Source organism: Lucilia cuprina, chromosome 6 (assembly GCF_022045245.1).
Source record: "Lucilia cuprina isolate Lc7/37 chromosome 6, ASM2204524v1, whole genome shotgun sequence".
Lineage (NCBI taxonomy): Eukaryota > Metazoa > Arthropoda > Insecta > Diptera > Calliphoridae > Lucilia > Lucilia cuprina.
This window is the reverse complement of record NC_060954.1, coordinates 32,905,599-32,914,900: the sequence shown is the minus strand read 5'-3', so window position 1 is coordinate 32,914,900 and position 9,302 is coordinate 32,905,599. Positions and strand designations below refer to the sequence as shown.

The 9,302-nt window shown below is 27.4% G+C and overlaps 1 protein-coding gene across 8 annotated transcripts in view; it reads left to right on the top strand.

Moving 5' to 3' along the window:
• The first annotated feature begins 835 nt into the window (after positions 1-835).
• Positions 836-9,302, top strand: part of LOC111675331 (transient receptor potential cation channel trpm) — a 178,842-nt gene continuing 170,375 nt past the window's right edge. For 4 of the 8 annotated variants that reach the window (XM_046955462.1, XM_046955463.1, XM_046955468.1 and 1 more), the window contains exon 1: positions 8,091-8,760. The gene's annotated coding sequence lies outside the window, so the exon portion shown is untranslated. Of the gene's footprint in view, positions 1,058-8,090; positions 8,761-9,302 lie in introns of those variants that run through there. The other 4 variants (XM_046955460.1, XM_046955458.1, XM_046955466.1 and 1 more) reach the window with 4 other exon arrangements.

The following is a 9,302-nucleotide window of genomic DNA, read 5'->3' as shown; positions in this document are numbered from 1 at the left end:
GTTTTTAAAACATCATGTGCTGCATGTTCATGTTGTTGGAATTGTTGTTGCTTTTGCGTTAAAATCAGCCAACCAAATACATTTATGGAAATTAAGGACAACTCTGACACACAAACACATTTTCATTTTTATACTCGTGCTCGTTTATATTTACATTTGCATTTTCACTTTAGTTTTTTATTTTATTTTTTTTATTTGATGAAATTTGGTGCAAACGGAAATGAGAACTTCCGAGCTTACTAATTGTAAAAAAATAAATAAAAAAAGCAACAACCAAATATATAAAAAGAAGTCTCAAGGATACTTTAAAGGATGTGCATAGTTTCACTTTCTATTTCTGTTTTCCTGCCCTTAAAGGTATTTGTCTAGAAAACAAAAACTAAAAATAAAAACAACAAAATTGCTTAACAGAAAAAGAAAAATAAACAACAATTACAACAACTTAAGGATTTTAATGCAAGTTTTAGAAAAACACATTGTTGCATTTGTTTATGTCCTTTGGTAAAAAGCAAAAAGGGCGCATGTTCCCTGTCGTTTTATGAGAGTTGGGAAGTTGCTAAACTTCGTTCTCAATTTATTACTCAATTACACAACTACAACTGCAATGACAATTTAAATTAAAATTAGATTTAGTCCTTTGCGGATTTTATTGGCGAAAAGTTGAAAGGGCGCTTCAAATTTTGTTAATTTAAAACTTTCACACATACATACATATATGTGTATTAAAATTACTTAATCGGCTCTTGATAATGTTTTGTAAATGTAAATTTATTGTAATAAAGTTTTGAGAAAGTTAAAAGTTTAATAAGGGCAAAAAGAAATTATAAATTAAATGTTTGTGTGCCATTCTCGACAAATCGATCGTTTAAAAAAACGTTATTATATGTTTGTGATTGTTTATCGGAAATAAAAGTGCTGCCAGAGTCTAATAAATATTCCGAACACCAATTATGTACTATTGAAACTGATCTAGATGAATTTAAGTAATGATTTCTCAATTCTTCTTTTAAGTGTACGAACAATATTTTTTTAAATGAGATTTTTTATCAGACCCAGAGTAAGTATTCATCAAACTCATCATGTCAAACAGTCCAAAATTGGCATTTCTGAAAATGTTATTATGCCCTTTACTGTGAGAAAAGTATATATACGTTTTTCATTCTGTTTGAAATTACTATAATATAATATTACTACGTTATAAATTATCCCCATATATAGCGGAGTCGATTTAGCGATGCCAATCAGTTCGTATGTCTGTCAGTGTGTAAATTGAAATCAGTTTTCAGAAGACCCCAAATATCTGCGAGATCCGAATCTTCAATAATTCGTTCGAGAAGAATTCTATTTAAAATCAGCAAAATCGGTCTATAAATAACGAAGATATGAGCAAAAATCTGAGACAACCTCTCAAAAATTGACATTTTTTGAGCATGCATAATTAACATACAACAACAATACACATAATCATATGGTAAACTTTGTTCTTGTACTTGATGTTTTATAAAAACAAATCAGAGCATTAGCAACAGTGTTGCCACAACAAAATTTCTTTTCTAACCAAAATTCGAATAAAAAATAACCAAATTAAGAAAAAAGTAAACAAAATTATTTTTATTCCTTTTATGTTTTTACATTTGTACATTAAAATAACAAATTCATTTTCTGAAGTGGAACTATTTTAAATTTCGCCGTTAAACTGGTATTATGAAGACAGTTATGAGCGTTAAAGTAATTTTCTGTATGAGATCTTATATGAGACGTATGATCAATTATAGACCAATTCTCATAAAATCTGACAGAGATATTTTAGTTCCTTTAAACCTTGATTATGTTGAATTTTGTTGCTATATTGCAGTACATTATGAGCTTTAAAGTCATTTTCAGTGGAGACTTTTTATGAGGGATAGAGTCAATTATATACCGATCCTCATAAATTTTGACAAATACATTTCCAATAAAACTTATCGCTATAGATGCTTTTTAAGCAATATAGTAATTTTCTGAATAGGGCATAATATGGGGGCTAGGTGATATCATTGACCGATATTTCACATTTTCAATACCAATCAAACTGGGTCAATTATATATATTTTGGCAAAATATTTCAGTTTTCTATCTTGTTTCTTTTCGACTCTATATTGTTTTCAACAATAAATATATGTCTCTTCGCAGATTCGTGAATAAATGCAATTAATATTTATTTTAAAAAATAACTGAGTTTTTAACGCTTTTTAGCGCAATTTAAAAATACTCCACATATGACTTTTTGGAAAACAATTTTAAATTATAAAATTCTTCCCATTTTACAGATTTGGAGATTTCGTTCGAAATTTGGGTTTAAATTATAATACCATGTAGCGGATGTTAGCATTACATTCATAACTTCAGCAATATTTCTAAACGTAATCTATCCAAATTATCCGACAAATTGACCAAAATGTAGAATTTAAGACGGTAAAATAAAAACTAGTATAAAACATCATCTAGAAAATGTAAATAAAGAACTAAAAGTCATTGTGAGATAATAGAAGTCAAAGGTCATGAGTATCACATCTTTGCATATATCGCGATTATTGTTCGTCGTACGAGTTTAGATGTTATTACAACTTTTGTATACAATACAATTTCATTTTCCTCAGCTGTGTTACTTAAAAATACCAGTTGATTAATACTTTAAAGATATTGTGATACTATTCTTGCATCAATTAGCAGAAAATACTTTATTTATTCTTATTAAATCATTTATCTTAGAATTTCGGCAAATTAGCACAGCATTTGTTTATGCAAAATTTCAAATAGGTATAGAAGTTGCAATTATACTTTAAATTTTTAATTTAATTTGGAGGAAATAATCTACTAAGTACGTAGACTATTCCCACCAATTTTTTTCATATAAGTATCGCGAGTTCTATACATAAAAAGTTCCAATAGAAATATTAATGGAAGGAAGGACGAGTTTGAATCGACCCAAAAAGGGATTTTAAGTTCATTGATGTACCAAAAGGAGAGAGAGGATTCATTATTCACGGTGTTAGATTGACTAGTGTAAATAAATATTTTAAATATAAATATAATAAATAATATTACGGTGTTGTTATGATTTTAATCAACTCATTTAATATGTGGAAAACTCATAGGTACTTTTGCTAAATCCTACCCAATTAAGATATCCAAAAATACCTTTGTGCACATACATAAGTATAACCAGCAGATGTACAAATTGCAGTAATAAAAAACATCGAGTAGTAAAAAAAAATTCCACAGGTGATATGTATATTTACATAATTGATTTAAAACTAGAGAAGTTTTTTTTTTTAATTTTATTTTTGGAATAAAAGCAAACAGCATTTAGTTTAATTGTTTGCAAAAAATAACCAAAACGAAAAAATAATTCACATGTACACATGCAAAATAAAAATAACCAATTTTGGTTAATAATAACCAAAGTGGCAACACTGATTAGCAATACGTTACATATGAAACTGTGTGCTGTTATTGGCTTAAAACATGAAATTAAGCATATAGAGCCTGGATTAAGTGAAACCTTTTCTTCGTTCTTTTCGTTCTTTAATTGGTACTTTTTGAATTTTCTATTGAACCTAGAAACATGAAATAATTTATGTAGAGCATGGATTAAGTAAAATGAAGAAGTATTTTTTGAATCTTCTATATATATTAAACATAGTAACATGAAACTAAGCATGTAGGAATGACCTATAAAATTATAAATTATATTGGTACTTTTTCGTTCATCAAAACGAAAACTTTTTGAATTTTCTATCTTATTGAACCAAAAAACATTATTGGTACTTTTTGAATTGTTTATAATATTAAATTAAAGCAGGTGAAGGGTACATAAGATTCGACACAGTCGAATTGTTTTGTACAATTTTGTTTAAAACTAACCTATAATAAAGTACATTTTGCAACATATTATGTATATTTTGATGCATATTTATTCCAAATGTAATCCATAATATTCAAAACATTTTTTTATAAAGAAAGCTTAACAGCAAATGCATTTTTTAGTGAAATTCTAAAAATTCTAAAATGTATGTAACTACATGTATCGGATATCTCTTTTCATTCAAGAAATGTGTACTTTAAACCGATTCACTCTGTATGGAAAGCAAAAACGTGTTTATGTTACTGTCTCAATAATTTTTATGCTTTGTTTTATGATGATTCTTAAAATATTTTAAGTCTGGTGATGACCAAATTAAAACAAGCTACTTTGGAATTATTTTTTTCAATTTTTGTTTTTAAATAAAATATTTAATATGTGGTATCGTTTGAAAAGGGTTTTAAAGCTGCGTTCAATGATGTATTAATCCTAAATAACCGTATGCTAATAATTGTCATATTCCAAAATATTTAAAATTATAAGGTTTTCCACTAATAAAAAAATATATGCACAATTATGCAAAGTTTGTGGACTAGTAGACTTGGCATTAAAACCCCTTTTAAATGATACCACGTATTGTAGATTTTGTTTAAGAAATACTGTAAAATTAAAAAAGAACGAAAAAGGGACCTTTTGTTAGCGGTTCGGCTTACGAACGACCATTGATAGACTAGAAATACTTTGGGAACCATTAAAAACATAACAATAATTATTTGAAGCTGGGTAAAATATTAAATTTTACATGAAAAATCGTGTCCCCATATAATATTTTTTTGAAAACTGTCCAGCTCACGAATAGACAATACTTCAACGAAAATATTTTGGGATATATCATATTATATAACAGCGAATATTTTTGTAAGTCGGTCTATTGTACTTAGGTTAAATTTTTTATTTTGGGTTTGTGCTGATGATTGTAACATACAAAAATATTCGTCCTATACCCACCTTAAAGTATACCAATCGGCTTAGAATCATTTTCTGAGTTGATTAAGCTATGTCCGTCCGTCTGGCTGGCCGTCCATGTAAACCTTGTGCGCAAGGTACAGGCCGCAATTTTCAAGATAATTGGATGAAATTTGGCATACACGCTTCTTTTGGCCCAAGCCTATTGAAAATGGTTAAAATCGGTAGATTATTTCGACTAGCCCCCATACAATCGTACCCCCCAAATATGGCCTTTTGGCTTATAATTAATTTAAATGATCCATTATGTTAACAAAAGTCGACAAAACTTAGTTTTATACAACTTTAAATGACACTCCCGATTTTTGTAATGATCGGGCTTCATTTGACCCTATCCCCCATACAAACTCACCTTCAGAAAATGACTTAAAGGTCAAAATTCACTTACAAACACTAATAACACTTTTAAATTCTACATAAATAATATTGAAAAAGACTTAACTCCCCCTATCAACGTTTTTAAGGATAGGGCAATATTTTGCCCTACTCCCCTTTAAGCCCTCTTAAAAAAATCTCTTTTTTTGCCAAAAAAAAGTAAAAATATTCCGAAATAAAGTTAAAAAATAAACCAAATGCTTTATTTTTTTAAATAATCCAAATGCTTTATTTTTTTAAATAATCCCCATTCTTAACATACATACTGACTGGTGTAGGGTATCATATGGCCGACTATACATTCATACTTGTTAAATTTTCCTTTGGTTAAAAAAAGTTTAAACTACCCAGCAAAATCTAAAGTAAAGATTCTTTACTTAACCAATAAGGGCCAATCTTTAGGTGAAGGATTAGGGATTAAATTAAAATTAATCTTCGAAAGTTGTTTTTGAATACTCAATCAGCTAATTTTGTTTGCTAGTTTAAGCGGTCAATGGAGGTGGTTTAAACATGTGCAAGAAATGCAAAAGTGTAAGCAGCTGATCCAAAAAAAAAAATAATAATACAATTTTTATTAAAATAAACATTAAAATGTTTGATTTATCGTTAAGTATTAATTATAGGGACTTTACAATATATTTTTTTGTTTTAAATTTTAATTCATTAATTCATTAGTTTTCATATTCCATTTTATAAAACATGCTTTATTTTGATAACAAACAGTGAAGTTTTCTGTTGTTTTGTATGGTAACACTGCGTTTAATATTGTAATTGGCACTCTAAGTAGGAAAGTAATATTGCAGCAATAAATACTTTTTGTATGAATGTAAAACTGTAAAAAACGTATAATATATACTAGGGTAAGACTAAATAACTAATTCCTTATTAGTCACCCTATGCAAAAACATTAATTAATTGTACTGAACCTAGGGATATGATATTTTGACACTAAATGTATTTTTGGTTTTGTAGATCCATTAAGAAGGGATTTTTAAATATTAAAATTTTTAAGGGATAAAAAGGGGTAAAAACGGTTTAATAAGTTAACCTTATACCTCCTAACATATAAAAGATACTATAAAAAGGGTTCACTTATCGTTTTATTTTTTTTTTAATACAATGGTACTTTTTATTTTATTAAATTTTGAGCCAATTTTGATTAAATTTTACAAATTGGTAGATTTAGTTACACTAAATGGTGTGCTATTTGAATCTTGGATTCCAAGCCTTACTTATGTACTGTGTGTTCCTCTATATATGAAAGAAACAATAGGTTACTTTTTGTTTTGAAATTTCAAGTGGGCGAGGTGCCACGCCCACTTTAAGAAAATATTAAATCCGTATATTTAAAATAATATAAGAGTTAGAGTCCTCAAATTTTGCCGGAGAGACTTTAGTGTCAATATGATTATTTATAACAAAAAGTGGGCGGATTGCAATTAGGAGGCGTGGCACTTCCCATATAAGTAAAATACAAAAATTCGTTAATCTTGGAAACTATTACCGTCAAAATCATAAAATTTTGCACGAATAACTTTTACATCCATGTTAACATTTTTTAGTAATAAATTGGCGAACTACCCATGAGAGGAGCGGCACCTTCCATATTAATTAAATACAAAAATTAGTTTATCTGGGGATCTAATAGAACTAAATTCTTAAAATTTTGCACGAAGAAATTTAATATTTATCTGAACATTTTTAGGGAAAAATAGAGGACTTTCATCTGGGGTGTCTTGAAACCTCCATTTGAATAAAATAGAAAAATTCGTATATCTGAGAAACTATTAGAGCTAACATCTCTAAATTTTACTTGAAGAACTTGCACAGTCATTTTAACATTTAGAGTATAACGGGCGGTCTTCTAATGGGGTTCTTGGTACCTCACATATGAATCAAATACAAAATTTTGTCCAACTGGGAAACTAATATAACTAGATTCTTCAAATATTGCACAAATTACTTTAATATTAATCTGAACATTTTGGAGAAAAAAGAGAGGACCTTCATAATTCAAATATTTCATAGATAGATAGAAATTCAAATATTTCATAAATAGATAGAAATTGGCGATAGATAAAAATTGGCAAATTTGCAATAATTTGCTTGGCAACTCTCATATGTAACACATTGTTACCACAAACCTTTGAGAAAAATTGCATAATTTTATAACTAAATAAATAATTTTTTTGATTATTTATTTAATTTCGATTGTGGTAGCGAAGCACACCAAGTATTAGCTAGTATTATATATTTTATCGTTAATTGAAAGTTATCATACAAAACATACGATCAACGGAAACGGAATTAAAAGGCTTTAACAATAAAATTCTTCCCTTGGATATTGTTATGAATAGAGACAATCGATTTTTGTTAATCTGATAAAAAGTTTTTCCGGAAATAAAAATATGCTGCAATTTTCTACTCTTAAATTAGAAAAACAAATTAACTGTTTTAAAAATAAAATTTCCACTGGCAACACTATTTTCTACTGTAACAACTCTGACGTAGTGTCATATGCACGCTTTCTCTTCTTATCTGTTGCTCCCCATTTTTTTTGGTGGCGCTCAGATGACAGATCCCAAAACAGCTGTGTGCGAAATGTCAGAATAATGGAGAATGTGAAAATACATAATAATAATACCCCCACCGTAATATAAACAAAAATACAACAAAACACACGAACACACGCAAAATAAAATGAAATCAAAACAAAACTCCAGTGAGAGAAGGGGAGAAATAAATTTTATATTCTATCTCATACGTTTTTGTTTTATTTTTATTTTTTTTTTCATTATTTCACACATTTTCAAAGTTGGAGCTCTCTCAGCATGTGAAATAAATTTCATTTGTAAATTGGAGTTCGCCGTGTTTAGTGGTTTAAAATTTTCCTTTCGGTCGTTCTACGTACAAAAAATACTAAGTAAAAAATACTGAATAAACATTTCAATTTTAGTATTTCACTCACTAAGTAAAAATAAAAAAATAGAAAATAATTTAATTCGGTTCGCTATCCAACCGTGTTATAAAAATTAAACAAATTTTTATTGAAAAACAAACGAAACGAAATTTTCATTTGCAAATTTTGCATTTTGTTCTATTTAACCTGACGTTGTTGTCGTCTGTCTGCCTAATAATTAAACACATTGTGGTTTTAAACAATAATTACTTGAGTTGCTTAAAGAAAGAAAACAAAACTAAAAATTAAAAAAAAATTATAATTAATAATAATAAAAAGTAATTTATGAATATGAAATAGTTATTATGTAGTAAGAAAAAAGTGTATGAAAATATATACAAATATCTGGTGCGAGTACAAATAAATAAAAGTTTAATTTCAATTAAAATATTTTAAATTGATGGTTTTTAAGATAAAATAAACAAAAAATTGTTTTGAAAATAAGAAAAAAATTTTTTTAATCATTAAATTGTGTATGAGTGAGTGAATATTAAAAGAAACAGAAAAAAATTAAAATAAAAAATAAGAAATAAATAAAAAATTGTATTGCGTTGAGGTTCTTTATTTTTTTTTTCTTATTCTCTGTGTGCTTCAAAAAAGCGTTTCGCCGATCTTGCTATTGCTTCTGCTACAGCTGATGCTTGCTGATTCTGCCATGTGTTGTTGATCTTATTTTTGCTTTATTGTGCCCTTTATTAAATGTTTGATTTTTTTTAGAAATTACTATTAAACATATTAATCGTTTAATTTGGTTAGAGGACATTTTGAAGAATCATTTAATAATTTTAGAAAATGTTTTAATTTTCCCGACAAATTTTTAGTGATCAAATTCGGAACATTTGCTCAAAATTTATTTAATACTTACAGTCGCTTACAGTCCATAAATTATTATGCATTTTTCATAATTTTTATTTTTTGCAAATTATGTACATGTTATTAACTTTAATAAAACTTTAAAAATTTCTATATCCATATTCAAATTATATTCAATTGGCATATTAATTTCAAAGGAAAATAAATTATTGTCTATTTTATTCTTGAATTTTTAATACCAACACTTTTCAAATAGCTACATTTTCTATTAAACATTTTTATTAA